The sequence below is a fragment of the Molossus molossus genome, unplaced genomic scaffold (assembly GCF_014108415.1).
Source record: "Molossus molossus isolate mMolMol1 unplaced genomic scaffold, mMolMol1.p scaffold_m16_p_2, whole genome shotgun sequence".
In the NCBI taxonomy this organism is placed as follows: Eukaryota; Metazoa; Chordata; class Mammalia; order Chiroptera; family Molossidae; genus Molossus; species Molossus molossus.
In genome coordinates, this window is record NW_023425355.1 from 41960692 (window position 1) to 41979886 (window position 19195).

The 19195-nt window shown below is 35.3% G+C and overlaps 1 pseudogene; it reads left to right on the forward strand.

The window, feature by feature from the left end:
* The window catches only part of LOC118635275, a 72629-nt pseudogene extending 62920 nt beyond the window's left edge, over nt 1-9709 (forward strand).
* Nucleotides 9710-19195: the final 9486 nt, after the last annotated feature.

Genomic DNA, 19195 nt, shown 5'->3' on the forward strand with positions numbered 1-19195 from the left:
ATTGAAGATGTAATCAAGACTCTCCCAGCAAACAAAAGCACAGGCCCAGACTGCTTCACAGGGAAATTTTACTGACATTCAAAGAACTAATATCCATTCTCCTCAAACTATTTCAAAAAACTCAAGAAGAAGAAAGACTTTCAAACCCATTTTATGAGGCCAACATATTTCTAATTCCAAAACCAGAAAAAGACACTACAAAGAAAGAAAACTGCAAACCAATATCCCTGATGAACATAGATACTAAAATCCTGAACAAAATACTAGCAAATCGAATCCAGCAATATATTAAAAAACTTTTTCACCATGACCAAGTGGGATTCATCCCAGGAATTCAAGGCTGGTATAATATTTGCAAATCAAAAAAATGTCATACACCACAAAAACAAAATGAAAGATAAAAATCATATGATCATATCACTAGATGCTCAAAAAGCATTTGACAAAATCGAGCACTCATTTCTGATAAAACTGCTCAGCAATCTGGGAATAGAGAGATCATATCTCGACATAATAAAAGCCATATATGAAAGACCTAGAGCCAACATCATTCTCAATGGGCAACAACTAAAAGCATTTCCTCTAAGAACAGGAATAAGAAAAGGATGCTCACTTTCACCACTCTTATTTAACGCAGTACTGGAAATTTTAGCCACAGCAATCAGACAGGAATAAAAAATAAAAGGAATCTGAATTGGAAAGGAGAAATTGAACCTGTCATTATTTGCAGATGACATGATCCTATATGTAGAAAACCCCAAAGACTCCATCAAAAATTACTAGACTTAATAAATGAATTTGCCAAAGTATCAGGATACAAAATTAATGTCAAGAAATTGATGACATTCTTATACACCAATGATGAACTCACAGAAAAAGAAACTAAATAAACAATCCCATTAACCATTGCGGCAAAACAAATAAGATACCTAGGAATAAACTTAACCATAGAAATAAAGGACCTATTTTCAGAAAACTACCGGTCATTGAAAAAGAAACAGAGAAAGATATAAAAAAGTGGAAGCACATACCTTGTTTATGGATTGGAATAATTAACATAATTAAAATGTCCATATTACCCAAAGCAATCTATAGATTCAATGCAATCCCCATCAAAATACCAACGACATACTTCACAGAACTAGAACAAATACTTTGAAAGTTCATATGCGATCAAATAAGACCTTGAATAGCCACAACAATCTTGAAAAGGAAGAACAAAGTTGGAGGGATCACATTACCAGATTTCAGGTTCTATTACAAACCACTGTAATCTAAACAGCCTGTTACTGGCACAAGAACAGGCATATAGACCAGTGGAACAGAACAGAGGACCCAGAAATGGACCCAGGGCAATATGCTCAGTTCATATTTGACAAAGGGGGCAAGAGCATACAGTGGAGTAAAGACAGCCTCTTTAATAAATGGTGATGGGAAAATTGGACAGCTACATGAAAAAAAAATGACACTAGACTATCAACTTACACTATACACAAGAATAAACTCAAAATGGATAAAAGACTTAAATGTGACTCATGAATTTATAAATATTTTAGAAGAAACTGTAGGCAACAACATTTCAGATATCATACACAGCAGAATTTTCACTGATACATCACCTAAGGCAACAGAAATAAAAGAGAAAATGAACACAGGGGACTACATCAGACTCAAAAGCTTCTGCACAGCAAAGGATACAATCATCAAAATGGAAAGGTAACCCACTGAATGGGAGAGCATCAGTGCCAATGATATATCAGATAAGGGTTTAATTTCCAATATATATAGAGTGCTCATACAACTCAACAAAAGGAAGACAAGAAACTCAAGTAATAAATGGGCAGGGGAACTAAATAGACACCTCTCCAAACAGGACATACAAATGGCTAAGAGACATGAAGAAATGCTCAATATCACTAATCATCAGAGAGATGTAAATTAACACAACAATGAGGTATCACCTCACACCTGTCAGAATGGCCGCCATCAACAAATCATCAAACAAGTGTTGGCAAGGGTGTGGAGAGAAGGGGATCTAGTATACTGCTGGTGGGAATGCAGACTGGTGCGGCCACTATGAAAAACAATATGGTGTTACCCCCCAAAATTAAAAATTGAACTTCCATTTGACCCAGTGATCCCACTTCTATGAATATATCCTAAGAAGCCTAAACATCAATCAGAAAGAATATATGTACCCACATTTTTATAGCAGCTCTATTTACAATAGCTAAGATCTGAAAACAGCCCAAATATGCATCAGTAGACAAATGGATAACAAAGCTGTGGTGCATATACACAATGGAGTACTTTGCAGCTGAGAGAAAGAAAGAGCTCTTGTCCTTTGAGACGACATGGAGGGACCTGGAGAGTATTATCCTAAGCAAAACAAGCCAACCAGAGAAAGACAAATATCACATGATCTCACCTATTTGTGGAAAATAATGAACTTAACAGTCCGAGGATCCGGTTAGTCCCAGAGACGTGGAAGTAGGGTCCAGACTGATAACACTCAGAAGAATGGGTATGGGAGAGAAATAAACCACAGAACTTATATCCACGTATGCATGAACAATGGACATGGACAATAAAGCTGGGGACAGGGCGTCGGGGGGGGGAGGGGTGTATCAGTAGGGGAAAAAGGAGAAACATCTGTAACAAAAATAAATTAATTAATTTAAAAATAAATAAATAAAATTATGCAAAGATAACAACAAAAAATGTTTTTGTTGCTACCTCAAAAAAATAAATACATTAATTAAAAAAAAAAAAAACAGTCCTGATTTCAATTTATTTGATATATACCAAGAGGTTGTCTTGTTTCGTCATATGGCAGTTCCATTTTGAATTTTTGGATGAAACTTCATGCTGTCGGCCTCAGAAGCTACAATATTTTACAATCTCACTAACAGTATGCAAATATTATAATTATTTCACATTATCCCCCACATTTGTTCTCTCTTTTCTTTTTAATTTAATATCATCCTTGCCTAGCAGGTGTGGCTCAGTGGTTGAGCATCGACCTATGCACTAAGAAGTCACAGGTTCGAGTCCTGGTCAGGGCACATGCCCAAGTTGTGGACCCAATCCCCAGTGGGGGGCATGCGGTTGGTATCAATGTTCTCTCTCATTGATGTTTCTATCTGTCTTTCTCTCTTCCTTTCTTTCTAAAATCAAGAAAGAATTTTTTTTTCTAAATATCATCCTAATTGCTATAAGTTGATAATCACTTTGGTTTGCATTTCCTTGATGAGTAGTGATGTTGAAATTTTCTCATATGCTTGTTGGCCACTTGTGTATCTTTGGATAAATGTTTATTCAAGTCCATGCTCATTTTTAATCATATTATTTTATTTAATTTTTTGTTATTGAATTGTAGGAGTTCTTATATATTTTTTAATATTAACCCATATCTGCTCTATGTTTTGCAAACATTTTCTCCCATTATGTAGGTTGCTTTTTCACTGGTAATTGTTTATTTGCTGTGCTGAAGTTTTGAAGTTTGATATAGTCTTATTTGTTTCTTCTTGCTTTTGTAGTCTGTGTTTATGATGTCATGCCCAAGAAATTATTGCTGAGTCCAATGTCATGAAGATCCCCCCCCTGTTTTTTTCTAGGAGATTTATAGTTTCATGTCTTATGTTTTAGACTTTAATTCATTTTGTGTTAATTTTGTATGGTGTAAAATAAGGGTCCATCTTCATTCTTTTGCATAGAGATACTCAGTTTTACAAACACCATTTGTTGAAGTGACAACTCTTTTCTTATTGCATATAGTCCTGGCACCCTTGCAGAAGTTCATTTGACCATATACATGAAGGTTTATTTCTGGGTCTCAATTCTGCTGCATTAACACCATACTGTTCCCCCCCTTCATTTTATTGAGATACAATTATCATACAGAACTGTATAAGTTTAAGGAATATAGCATAATGATTTGACTGACATATATCATGAAATGATTACCATAATAAGTTAATTTGACATTAATTATCTCATATAGATATAAAATAAACGGAAAAAAAACACCTTTTTTTCTATGATAAGAACTCTTACAATTTACTTTATGAATAACTTTCATATATACATGCTGTGGCTAAATTATATTTACAGTTGTTCATATGGAAAATAACACAATCATTAGTTACATAATAACACAAAAATAAACTGTTTTGCATACTCACAACTGTAAACCTAATTTTGCACACCCTGTATCATGCAGCAGTGTTAGCTATAGTCATGATGTTGCACATTACATCCCTAGTATTTATTCATCTTATAACTAGAAATATAGTTAAATCTTTTAACTATATATAATTCTCCTCCCACCACCACTCATCTCTAGTAATAACAAATGTGATCTCCTTTTTTCATGAATTTGGTTATTTCTGTTTGTTTGTTTTTTAGATTCCACATGTATGTAACATCATACGATATTTGTCTTTTTCAGTCTGATTTCACTTAGCATAATGCATTTAAAGTCAATCCATGTTGTTGCAAATGACAGGATTTCCTCTTTATGGCTGAATCATACTCCATTTATACCCTAATGTTTTTATTACTGTTGTTTTGTAATATGTTTTGAAATCATGACATGTAAGATCTCCAATTTAGTTGTTTTTTCGCAATATTGTGGGATACTTGGGGTCCCTTGAGATTCAATGAGATTTTTAGAATTTTTTTTCCATTCCTATGAACTATGACATTGGGATTTTAATAAGGACTCCATTGAATCTGTAAATAGTTTTGGATAGTGCAAACATTTTAATAATATTAACTTTTTCAGTCTTTGATAATGAGATACATTTTCATTTATTTTAATTCACTTCAGCCATGATTTAATTTTTCAGTGTACATCATTTGCTTCATTGGTTAAGTTTATTCTGAAGTATGTTATTCCTTTTGATGCTATTGTAAATGGGATTATTTTCTTAATTTGATTTTTAGATGTAAATTTATGGGAGTGTAACTGAATTCTCTGTTAATTTTGTGTCTTGCAATTTTGCTATAATAATTTATTAGTTCTAATTTTTTTTAAAAGAGCATATTTTTTATTTCACTTTTATTTTTATTGTGGACATTGTTACAGATGTTCCCCATTAATCTCCCCCTTTGACACCACCACCCAGACCCCATAGTTCTAACATTTTTTATGGAATCTTAAAGATTTTGCATATAAGATTACGTTATCTGCACAAACATATAATTTACTTCTTATTTTGTGATTTGGATGCTCTTTATTTCCTTGCCTAATTGCTGTTTAGGACTTCTAGTACTATGTTGAATATAAATGGCAAGAGTGGGCACCCTTGCCTTGTTCTTAACCCTAGAGGAAAAGATTTAATTTTGTAACCACTGAGTATGACATAAGATGTGGGTTGTTATGGACAGTTATTATGTTGAAATAATTTTCTTCTATTTCTATTTTGGTATTTTTGTCATGAAAGAGTTTTAATTTTGTCAAATGTGCTATTTTATCAATTAAAATGATTATGAGGTTTTTATCCTTCCTTCCATTGATGTGGCATATTACATTAATTTTTTTTCCCTTTGGTATCTTGAAGCTTTCTTGCATCCCAAGGTTAAAATTCTGTGTGGTTATTTTGTATAATCCTTTTAATATGCTCTTAAATTTGATGTGTTAATATTCTCTCTAGATTTTTTGCATCAATATTTACTAGAAATATGGGCTAATAGTTTTCTTGTAGTATCTTTGTCTGGCTTTGGCCTAAGAGTAATCCTGGCTTCATAAAATTAATTTGCAAGTGCTCCCTCCTCTTCCTTTTTCAGAAAAGTTTGAGAAGGCTAAGTATTAATTTTCCTTAAATGTTTGGTAGAATTCTCCAGTGAACCACTGGTCCTATACTTCTCATTGTTGGGAGTTTTAAAAAATTAAATTTATTAGGGTGACATTGGTTAATAAGATTATATAGATTTTAAGTGTACAATTCTATTACTCATCATCTGTATATTGCATTGTGTGCCCACCACCTATAGTAAAATCTTCCATCACCATACACTTGACCCCCTTTACACTTTACTACCTCTCCAACCACCCCCCCTTCCTTTTGGTAACCACCAAACTGTTGTCTGTTATGAGTTTTTGTTAGTTTTTCTTGTTTTAAATTTGTTGCTTTTAGCTTTATATTCCAAATATGAGTGAAATCTTATGGTCCTTAACTTTTTCTATGACTTATTTCACTTAATATGCTACTCCCAAGATCCATCAATGTTGTCACAAATAGCGATATTTTACTTTTTTTAAGGCTGAAATAGACATACAGACCAATGGAACAGAGTTGATAGCCCAGAAATAAACCTACATGTGTATGGGCAAATAATGTTGAACAAAGGAGCCAAAAATATACAATGGAGAAAACAAGCTTCAATAAATAGTGCTGGGAAAATTGGAAAGCTACATACAAAAGAATGAAACTAGACAGCTGTTTGATTCCATATACAAAAATCAACTCAAAATGCAAACAAGACCTAAATATAAGACCTGAAACTGCAAATTACATAGAAGAAAACATAGGCACTAAACTTATGGACCTTAGTCTTAGAGAGTTCATGAATTTGAACCAAAAGGCAAAGGAAGTAAGGCACAAATAACGAATGAGACTGCATCAAGCTAAAAAGTTTCTGCACAGCAAAAGAAACCAACAACAAAACAAAAAGGCAACCCACTGAATGGAAGAAGATATTTGTAAACAAAAGCTCCAACTAGGGATTAATCTCCAAAATATATGCAACTCAACACCAAACAAACAATCCAATTAAAAAATGAGCAGAAGTCCTGAACAGACACGTCTTCCAGGAAGACATCCAAGTGGCCAACAGATATACAAAAAGATGTTCAATTTTATTATTAGGGAAATGTGAATCAAAAGTACAATGAGATACCTCCTCACACCTTTTAGAATGGCTATTAGCAACATGATAAGCAATAACAAATGTTGGAGAGATTGTGGAGGAACAGAAACCCTCATTCACTACTGGTGCAAATGTAAATTGATATAGTCATTATGAAAAATAGTATAGAGGTTCCTCAAAAAATTAAGAAAATAGTTACCATATGACCCTGCAATCCCTCTTCTGGGTATGTACCTAGAAAATTTGAAAACATTTATTTGCAATGATATATGCTCCCCTATGTTAGCTGCAGTTTTATTCATGGTAACCAAGACAGGAAACAACCAAAGTGTCATTCAATAGATGATTGGATAAAAAATATGTGAGATATATATATATACCAGGGAATTTTGTATTACTGATTAATTATCTTTACTAGTTATAGGTCTGCTCATATATATTTTTTTTGTGATTCAGTCTTTTTTATTTTTATCCTCACTTGATATTTTTCCATTTTTTGTACAGATAGAGTGGGAGGGAGAGAGAGGAAGAGAGAGAGAGAGAAACATCAATGTGAAAGGGACACATTGAGTGGCTGCCACCCACATGACCAACCAGGGCAGGGGACAAACTGCAACCGACGTACATGCCCTTAGCGGGAACCGAACCCAGGTCTCTCCAGACCGCAGGCCGACGCTCTAACCACTGAGCCAAACCGGCCAGGGCTTTTATTTTATTTTATTTTATTTTATTTTATTTATTTATTTATTTATTTTTATTTTATGTAATTCAGTCTTGATAACTTTATATTTATAGGAATTTATCCATTTCTTCTAAGTTATCCTATTTGTTGGTATATCATTATTCATATTAGTTTCTCATTTTTTTTATTTCTATGATATATGTTACAGTATACCCTCTTCCATTTCTTATTTTATTTTCTCTCTTTTTTCTTAGCTAAGAATTTGTCAATTTGTGTATCTTTTCAAAACAACCACCCAGTTTTCTTTTTATTTTTTTATTTATTGTTTTGTTCCCACATGTGATCTATCTTGAGAATGTTTGATGTGCACAACAGAAAATGTGTATTATTTAGCTGTTAGATGAAATGGTTTATTATATTTATTAGGTTCAATTGATATATAGTGTTTTTCAAGTTCTTTTTCCTTAATGATCATCTTTCTGGTTGTTCTATCCATTATTCAAAATTAGATATTAAAGTATCCTATTATTTTGTTTCAATTTATTTCTCCCTTCAATCTCTCAATGCTTACTTCATATACAGGGTGGGGCAAAAGCAGGTTTACAATTGTGATTATACAAAACACAGAGTTTATTCTTGTATTAGTATTTATTAATTATTGTATTATTTCAACTATAAACATACTTTTTCCCACCCTGTATTTGGGTGTTCTGCTGTTAGGTGCAAATATACTTATAATTGTTATATCTTTCTGGTGTATTGACCCTTTATCATTATATAATATGTCCTTTTTTGTCTCTGTGACAATTTTAGACTTAATGTCTATTTTGTCTTGTATAAGTATGGTCACCACTGCTCTCATTTGGTTACTATTTACACAGAATATCGTTTTGCAAAATTTTACTTTTAGCCTCCGTGTATCTTTACAATTGAAGTGAGTCTCTTTACAGAGCATATAGTTTCATCTTTTTATTTTTTTCAATATTTATTCAGCTACTCTATGTCTTTAGATTGGGGAGTTTAATCTGTTTATCATTAAACTGATTCTTCAAAAAGAAGAGTAGCTATTGCATTTTATTAATTATTTTCCATCTGTCTTGTAACTATTTCATCTCGTTTCCTCTTGCTACTTTCCTTTGTGTTTTGATTTTTGTTTTATTGTGCTTTGCTTCTTTTCTCATTTTCTTTTGTGTATCTTCTATAGGTATTTTTATGGCTTCCATGGGCTTTCATAAAGCTACTTAGACTTGTAATCTATTTTAAGCTGATAAACTAACTTGAGTCATATAAAAAAAAATAATAAAAAAAAAAAACTTCACTTTTGCTCGTGCGTCTTGATTCCAACAGCTGTAGAGGCAGTCACCAGGACAGACCGCAATTTCACCAAGACAGCACTTGGACATATTGCAGGAAAGCTACGCACTGCCGCCCCGGCTAAGTGCCCCCTTGGTCTGGGGCTGGCCTTTGCCGGTGGCGGTCTTGGCGGACCGCAATGCTAGGGCGAGCCCCTGCTTGGGGATGGAGGGCTCCTGGGTGGCCTGTGGGCCTGGGTGATGGTCGGCCTCTGCAGTCTAGGGCTGGAGCCCTGGGAGCAGGGACCTGGGGGTCTCCAGGAACTGAGTGCCCTTGTCAGGCACCGCAGTGGTGGGAAGGGCGGCTGGGAGGGGCGCTAGGTGATCAACAGGCAGAGCAATGGGCGCAACAGCCATGCCCTGCTCTCCTGTGAGTGGCTCAACCAGCGCATGCAGGTGCTGGGGAGAGGAAGGCACTGATCCCCTGTAAGATATTATTTGAATATATTTTGCTCTCTAAAGATGGAGTGATGTTTCAGTTTGAACAAGCCACCAAGCAATGTTCCAATACTACCCTGACAGACCCCTGGGACACTCTTGACATTCCTCAGAACTCCACCTCTGAGGACCAGTACTTTATAGGAATCACCATCCAGGAGTGGTCACACACAAAGTCAGCTAGATCATATGAAATCTTGCTTGGCACTTATACAATCAAAGATTGTTATCTGGTCCAGCAAACCTTCACCAAAAATTACAATGTAATATTGTCCACATGATTTTCGACATACAACTAGGTATTAAAGACCCCTCGGTGTTTATTTCCCCAAGCACTGTGCCAGACAGCCCAGCATGGGGATGAGCCACGACTGTGCGTGGTAAGCCTGTGAATGCAGGAGTGACAGCATTGGACATCAGACACTAATGGCCTTAGCTCAAAACAGATTCAAACTTGAGAGATGACAATCTTCTTTGGAGATATACATTGATGTGGGTTGTTTTGTTTTGTGCATATATGATTTCGGCTACATAAGCTAATCAAGGATAGAGACAGTGTGGTAATATGAACTGAAGAGATGAACATGTGGTCTGTGTGTAGCCTATCTGGGTGCTGTGCTTTCTGCATGTGCAGGTATATATAAAGTGCAGTGGCTTACATGGGGCTGAGAGTCAGTGGGAGCAGTTTGCCTTGACAGGGAAGAATGTCTTATTTACTGACGTTATTGAGAATCATCAGATTCTTGGCACCTGGTGATAATAAAAAGCAGAACAATTTTGGTCAGTTTTATTATTAATTTTTAAGTTCTCTACAGATAATGACCCCTTTATTGCCTCCACCAGGGAGGTGACTGCTTCCCCTGCCCCGGTCACATGCTCCCTAGGCTACCAAAAAATGATCCTTAAGACTTCTTTCTAAAGAGTTTAAGGCATGGCCCTGGCCAGTTTGGCTCAGGCCTGTGGTCCGGAGAGACCCGGGTTCGGTTCTCGCTAAGGGCACGTACTTCTGTTGCAGTTTGTCCCTGGCCCTGGTTGGTTCGTGTGGGTGGCGGCCACTCGATGTGTCCCTTTCACGTCGATGTTTCTCTCTCTTCCTCTCTCTCCTTCCCACTCTATCTGAGTAAAAAATGGAGGAATGTCCTCGGGTAAGGATAAAAAAAAAAAAAGGGACATCTGTAACAAAAAAAATTTAATTTTGAAAAAATGCTTACAATCTGCTATTTCTTCAGGATCTCGGTTTGTTTGATTGGAGAATAGTATTAGAAACAAATATCTGGGCTATAGATGTAGTCATTGCTACTGGAGTGTTATTGCTTGTAGGCCATCTCAGCTTACAGAAAATGCTATAGAAAATAATCCATGTATATACACATATTTACAAATGTCTATATGTAACCATCTATGTATATTAATCTAAGCATGAAGTCATACTAATACCTTCCAAACTATTATATAATTAATCATTCTAGCCTTCCCCCTTGCTTATCTATAACCTCTTACCACAACAGTGGGAAAAGTGGTTCCAACCAACTGCTGCTATTCCTTTATTTAAATTTCAGTACATATGTATAGCAGTATCAGAATTGCTAACCTATGACCCCTAGTGGGGAAAAATAAATGTATCTATTAGAGTTCAATGTTTATGAATAGTCGTGAGTTTTTTTTTTTTCCTTTAGTCTTACAGTTCCCACTCATTTACAAAGTTACTTAGGCAGAAACGTTCCCCTCAATCCCCTTTAGTGATATTTTTCACACCCTTGTGATTCAGTTAATTTGTCACAACCTAAATTTCATTCTGGAATCCTCTATAAACTCATGTTTTAAATTTTGTATACATTAAGTTTTATTCTTTGTGCTAGAAAGATCTGTGTTTTTTCACAGATGCATAGTGTCATACAATTACCATTATATTTTTATACAGAAGTGTTTTGCTATGACCAAAAACTGCTTCACCCATTCCATACTCACCTCCCCCGCCCCCCGAAACCCTGGCAACTATTGATATTTTTATCATCACCATAGTTTTAATTTTTTCAGAATTTCAAATAAGTTAGGAAGATATACAGGAATGAGGCAGGAAATAGACCAGTTGAACCTAGAGTATCTTGTAGTATCAGAATATAAGGAATTGCTAAAAAATAGATCAAGCCCTGCAATGATGGGAATATTTCAAAAAGACACAGGAGCCAACTGGAAGAGGCCCCAATCACCAAAACTGGAATAACTTGAATAGCAAAATAAATAACACTGTCATTGATTATAACTCAAAGTAAAAAATAAATATCCATGAGTTTGTATTGATATAAAGAATTTATTGGAGCCCTGGCCGGTTTGGCTCAGCAGTTTGAGCTTCGTCCCATGGACCAGAGAGGCCCGAGTATGGTTCCCGCTGAGGGCACATGCCTCGGTTGCAGTTTCTCCCCAGCCCTGGTTGGGGTTGTGTGGGTAGCGGCCACTCGCCATGTCTCTCTCATGTCGATATTTCTCTCTGTCGCTTCCTACCTTTTTCCCTCCTGCTCTATCTGAAGATGAACGCAGAAATTGTGATGGGAAGCCATTGGAGTACTTTAAGCAAGGAAGTATTATGATTTAATTCACATTAAAAAGTTAAAATTATTCTGGATTTTGTGTAGAGAACAGACTGTAAGAGGGCAACTGTGAAAACAGTGAGAAGACAATCATACAGAGAGGTGACGGTACCCTGGAGTAGGGTGAGTAATTGTAGAATTAGTTAAGATGTAGTTGGATTTGGAAAGTATTTTCAAAGTAGAGTTGATAAGAATTGATGAATTAGATTGGGAAGAAGATAAAAAGATACATCAATATTCTTAAATTTGTGGTCAGAGAATTTGAGTATATGCTATTCCCATTTAAGCTATATGGGAAAGATTAACAAAGAAATAGAAATTTTGGAGGTGTTAGGGAAGACAGTGGGAAGATAAAAACATTTTTAAATGGCTCAAGTTTAATGTGCTTATTCAATATCCTAACAAAGATGTCAAGCAAGCAGTTGCATATAATAGTCTGGAGTTCAGCCTTTTTCAATACCCTTAAAGGTAAGTGTACATATCCTTCCCCAGTATCCTCAAGTCAGTTTGCCAGATAAAAGGTAATAAAATATTATGTTATTATCCATTATGCTACTCCATGTACCAGAGGGGTAATGAGATGCCTCACATATCACCATGAAATGTAGTCGTGTCTCTGCCTAGAGCATGCCAATAAAGAACAAATATGGCTTTCAACATTAATACTCTTCTATACTTTTTTACACTAATCCAAAGCTGGCCCTTAAAAAATCCTAGTATAACTATTATCAACAGGTAGCTCCTCAATTTAACAGACCTTCAGATATTGTAAGTACATATAACAAACATATGTTTGTTATATTCATCATGTCTCCTTAGGCTTCTCCTCGCTGTAAAATTTTCTTAGACTTTTCATGTTTTGATAACCTTTAGGCTATATCTGATGATTCTGTAGTGATTAGTCTATCATTATCGAAATGGGAAAAAGAACAAACACAGAAGTAAAGTACCATTTTCATTACATCATATTATTAACACAATTAAGCACTGTTGATATTGACCTTGATCAATTATCTGAGGTCATGTTTGTCAGGCTTATCCTCTGTAAGATTACTCTTTTTATCTCCAATGTATACTCTTTGTAATGAAATCACTATGTGCAGATACCACTTATACAGTGGAAAATTGTGCTGTACCTCTTTGATGGAGTATTCAGAATTTTGCTGCATAAAAGATTTGTCTCTTCCACATTTAATTGTGTATCCAAGAAATTCTTTTTTAATTTTTTTCCTCACCCGAGGACATTTTTGCATTTATCTTCACATAGAGCGGGAGGGAGGAAGAGAGAGAGAAACATCGACATGAGAGAAACACATCAAGTGGCTGCCACCCACATGACCCAAACCAGGGCTTGGGACAAACTGCAACCAAGGTACATGCCCCTAGCGGGAACCAAAACTGGGACTCTCTGGTCCACAGGCCGATGCTTTAACCGTTGAGCCAAACTGGGCAGGGCTGCAATCACTCTTTATCACAGAATTCTATTTAATTTTCTTCACAGAACTTATGATCTACAATTATAGTGCATAGTTATAAAACACGTAGTGATACCAGGAGTTGACAATATTTGATACAAATCACCATTGTACTTACACAGAGGGAAGATAGCATTACGAAAGATCAGGGAATTAAGAATGAGACAAATAATTTTAAATCCCAGTTTTGTCATCATCTATCTGTCTGACTTTAGACTAATGAGTTCATTTTCTTGCTTTCAGTTTCCTCATATATAAACTGGAAATAAAAAGGATACATAAAAATGCCTGTGTGAGGATTAAATAAGAATTCTAGTGCCTCATTGTAGGGACTGATGCATAGTATATGCTCAACTTATCTTTCCTGAAGGTTCTGATATTTTTTATTTTAAAAAATCTTCTCTTTGTTCTCATATGCTGGCCTAATTTTATTTCCTCATGCTAGATCTAAGGCTACTGGAAAATTTTCCAGTGGTGGTGTTATCTTTTGAAATGCCCTCTATTTTGCTTAATACATATTCAACTCTTATACAGTGTTTAAGACATAAATGAAATCCAACCTGCTGACCTACCTTAGGGTAGCAACCAGGGGGTGACAGTGACCCAGGCAGAACAGAGGCGAGGAAGCAACTTCCTGCCCATCCTACAAGTTACAAGTATCACCCTCGATGAAAATCTGCTTAAACAATCCTGACTGGGCCTGGTACCCAGCAGATCAAGTGCTATGGGTGAAGGGAAAGCAACCCAGAACAAGTACATCCAAGTAGTGAGCCCTGAAGCAGACCCAGCTTCTGGGCTAGGAAAGCCCCATCAATCAGACCACTTGGAGTCCCACTCTGCAGGTCTTCAGCCAGGTGGCCCAAGCCCAGGCAGAGCCAGCGATTCACATTGGCCTGCACCAGAGAACTGCCCAAAGAGCAGGAATTCACATACCAAATGGCCAGATATAACAATATTGGAACAAAATCCACTCAGCTACACAAATAGAAGATGTGAGACTTTTTTTGTTGTGGTTGTTTGTGTGTGTGTGTGTGTGTGTTTTGAATTTTTATTTTTAATTCAGGTTTTTTTTTCTTCTTTTCTCACCTTTTACATATTTTATTTTATTGAGCATTATTACTTTCTAAAAGTGTTATTGTTTCATTCATTACTTTATACATTTTATTTTTTATACTTACCCTTTTTCTGGTCTCTGCTATCTTTACTTTCATATTCTTTGTTTCCCTCCTCTAATTATTTTGGTGTCACACCTTTAAATGTTCTGGGTGTGTGTGTATGTGTGTGTGTGTGGGGTGTGTGTGTGTGTTTTCTGTTTGTTAGTTTGTCTTTAAATCTTTTTATTGAAGCTGTTGCTTTTATTATTGTTGTTGGTGATATTTTTTTCAGCTTCTTTTTAGTTTAGTTTTTGCCTTGCCTTCTCTGCTTTCATATACTTTTTTCCTCTCTTCTAATTCTTTTGGTCTTTCTCCTTCAAGTATTTTGTGTGTGTGTGTGTGTGTGTGTGTGTGTGTGTGTGTGTGTTTATTTGGTTGTCTTTTAATCATTGGTTGAGTCTGTTGCTTTTATTATTGTTTTTGGTGATATTTTTTTTAGCTTCTTTTTGGTTTGATCTGGTTTTACTTTGTTTTGTTTTGTCACCACATGATTAACAGTTGACATGACAGAGTTGGGGTGGAGACTCAGAGTCAACAACCCTGAGGGATGAACCTACAGACAAATGGGCAAACAAAAAACAATACCCAAATTCAACAGGAGAGCCCACATAACCCACAAAAATGTCATTCCTAGAGTACCCAGATCAAAAGATCAAGAAGACTACTCCATTGGGTTCCACAAGAAGCCTATCCCACCAAGACTGAGAGATAGCGCAGTCTTATCTGATACATAGCAACCTGCCTATGCATCCCAATATGCAACACCTAGCCCTGAACTACCAGACACTAAAATGGTCAAGCAAAGAACCCACAAAAGAAAGAAAAGGAGGAATCACCAGAAAAGGAACTAAATGAAATGGAGGAAAGCAGTTTGTCAGATAAAGCATTCAAAGTAATGGTTTTAAGGGTGCTAAAATAACTGAGTGAGAATTGCAAGCAACTTAATGATAATTATAAAGAACTCAGTGGGAACTACATCAGCATGACAAAAAAAGAGGTAGAAGCTATGAATAAAAATCAAGTGAAAAAGAAGAATGACATAGATGAAATAAAAAATACCCTGGGCCCTGGCCAGTTTATCTCAGTCATCAGAATGTCGACCCAGTGACCAGAGGGACACATGTTTGATTCCCAGTCAAGGACATGTTCCTGGGGTGCAGGTTCGATTCCTGGCCCTGGTTGGGTTCATGTCAGAGGCAATCAATCAATGTGTCTCTCTCACATTATTGTTTCTCTCTCTTGCTTGTTATCTCTCTCTCTCTCTCCCTTCCACTCTATCTAAAAATTAATGGAAAAATATCCTTGTGTGAGGATTAACAACAAAAATACCCTGGGAGGATTAAATAGTACATTAGAAGAAGCTGAAGACAAAATCGGTGAGTTAGAAGACAAGATAGAAAAAAAAAAAAAAAATTAGAGCGGCAAAGGGGAAAAAAATTAAAAATAGGAGGAGACTTTAAGGGAGCTTTGGGACAACATGAAATGTTACAACAATCACATCACAGGGATATAACAAGGAGAATAATTGGAGAAAGGACTAAGGAACCCAATTAAAAAATAATTACAGAAAAATTTCTTAATGAAGGAAAAGTTCACACAAATCCATGAAACACTACGAGTCCCAATCAAGATGAACTCAAAAAGTCCCACATAAAGACACGGCGTAATTAAAAGGACAAACATTAAAGACAAAGAAAGAATCTTAAAAGCAGCAAGAGAGAGACAAAAGTTTAACTAAAAATGAGCTGCCATTAAACTGCCAGCTGATTTCTCAATAGAAACACTACAGGCCAGAAGAGAGTGACATGAAGTATACCAAATAATGTAAAGCAGGAAACTGAATCCAAGACTACTCAATCCAGCAATGCTATCATTCAAAATTGAGGAGAAATAAAAATCTTTGCAGACACACACACACAAAAGCTAAAGGAGTTTACTACCACCAAACCAGCTCTGCAAGAAATGCTAAAGAGACTGTTCTAAGAAGAAGAAATAGAGAGAGAGTGGGGGAACACAGACATAAAGAATAAAAATAACAACAAATAAGTACCTATCAATAATAACCTTAAATGTAAATGGCTTAAATGCTCCAATCAAAAGACACAGAGTAGCTGAATGATAAGAAAACATGACCCATATATATGCTGTCTATAAGAGACCCACCTCAAAACAAAAGATGCACACAGGATGAAAGTGAAGGGATGTGAAACATTAATCCAAGCAAATGGAAATAATAATAATAATAATAATAAGCAATACTCATATCTGCTAAAATAGACATCAAAATGAAGGCCATAATAAGAGACCAAGAAAGTCACTACATAATATTAAGTGGATTGATAAAACAAGAGGATATAGCCCTGGTAAACATATACGCACCCAATATAAGAATGCCAATATATATTAAAATACTTCTAGAGGACCTCAAGGGAGAGATTGACAGGAATATAATCATAGTAGGGGACATGAACACTCCACTGACATCACTGGATAGATCTTCCAGACAAAAAATTAACAAGAAAACAGAGATCTTAAACAATGCACTATCAGATAAATTTAAATATTTATAGAACATTTGATCCCAAAACTGCTGAATATACATTCTTCTTAAGTGCACACAGGAAATTCTCAAAGATAGATCACATGTTAGGATACAAAGCTCAATGAAACCAAGAGCTTGTTCACAGAAAAGATAAACAAAACTGATGACCTTTAGCCAGACTCACTAATAAACAGAGAGAGGACCCAGATTAATAAAATCATAAATAAAAGAGGTAAAGTAACAACTGACACCACAGAAATACAAAGGACTGTAAGAAAATACCATGAATAATTATATGCCAACAAATTGGACAACCTAGGTGAAATGGACAAATTCCTAGCATCATAGTCCAAATTTCAGCCAGAAAGAGTCAGAAAACCTGAACAGAGCAATAACAACTAAGGAAATTGAAGCAGAAATCAATAAACATACAGCAAACAAAAACCCTGGTCTTGACGGTTTCACAGAGGAGTTTTACCAAACATTCAAAGAGGTACTAACACCTATTCTCCACAAACTATCTAAAAAAAAAAAAATTCAAGAGCAAGACTTCCAAGCTCTTTTTATGAGGCCTATGTAATCCTAATCTTAAAATCAACTAAAGACACTACAAAGAAACAAAATTACAGGCCAATATCCCTTATGAACATAAATGCCAAAATCTTCAACAAAATATTATCAAATTGGGTCCAGCAATCTATTTTGAAAAATTATTACACACGACCAAGTGGTATCTATCCCAGGAAAGCAAGGCCGGTACAGTATTCACAAATCAATAAATGTAATACACCACAGAAAAAAAATGGAAGATAAAAATCATATGATTATATCAATAGATGCTGAAAAATCATTTGACAAAATCCAGCACCCATTTTTTATTAAAAAAGAAAAAAACTTTCAGTAAAATGGGAATAGAATAATAAAACGTGAACATAATAAATGCCATAAATGACAAACCTACAGCCAACATCATACACAACGGTCAAAACTAAAACATTTCCCTCAAGAACAGGAATAAGACAGGGATATCTATTTTACTACTCTTATTCAACATAGTTCTGGAAGATGAATCCAGTTATCAAACAAGCAGTAAACATAAAAGACATTCAAAATTGAAAAGAGGATGTGAAACTGTCACTATTGACACGTGACATAATATTGTACACAGAAAACACTAAAGACTCCACCAAAAATTCCTAGATTCAACAAATTAATTTGGTAAAGTAGCAAGCTACAAAATTAACATCCAGAAATCAATGGCACTTTTATATCCCAATAATGAACACTCAGAAAGAAAAACAAAAAAATCAATTCCATTTACCATTACAAAAATAATAATAATAATAAGATACCTAGAAATAAATTATCCAAGAAGAATAAAAAGCCCTGTTCTAAGAAAACTACAGAATGTTGAAAAAAGAAATAGAAGATATAAAATGTGGAAGCATATACCATATTCATGGATTAGAAGAATCAACATAATTAAAATGTCTATACTATCCAAAATAATCCATAGATTCAATGCAATCCCTATTAAAATACCAATGGTATATTTCACAGATCTAGAAAAAAAATATTCCAAAAGTTTATATGGAACCAAAAAAGACCTCAAATAGCCACAACAATCTGGAAAAGAAAGAACAAAGTCAGAGGGATTACAGTTTCAGATACAGGTTATACTACAAAGCCATTGTAATCAAAACAGCCTGGAACTGGCACAAGAACACACATACAGATCAGTGGAACAGAACAGAGAACAGAGAAATTGACCCAAGATATTATACTTAATTAATATTTGACCATTGAGGCAAGAGCATAAAATGGAGTAAAGATAGTCTTTTCAATAAATGATGCTGGGAAAATTGGACACGTACATGAAAAACAATGAAATGACACCACCATCTTACACCTTTCACAATTACAAACTCAAAATGGATAAAAGACTTAGATGTAATTGTGTAACCATAAAAATCCTCAAAGAAAATGTAGACAGCAAAATCTCTGACATCACAGGTAGCAGAGTATTTATTGATACATGGCCTAATGCAAGAGAAACAAAGGGAAAAAAAAGTAAATGGGACTACACAAACG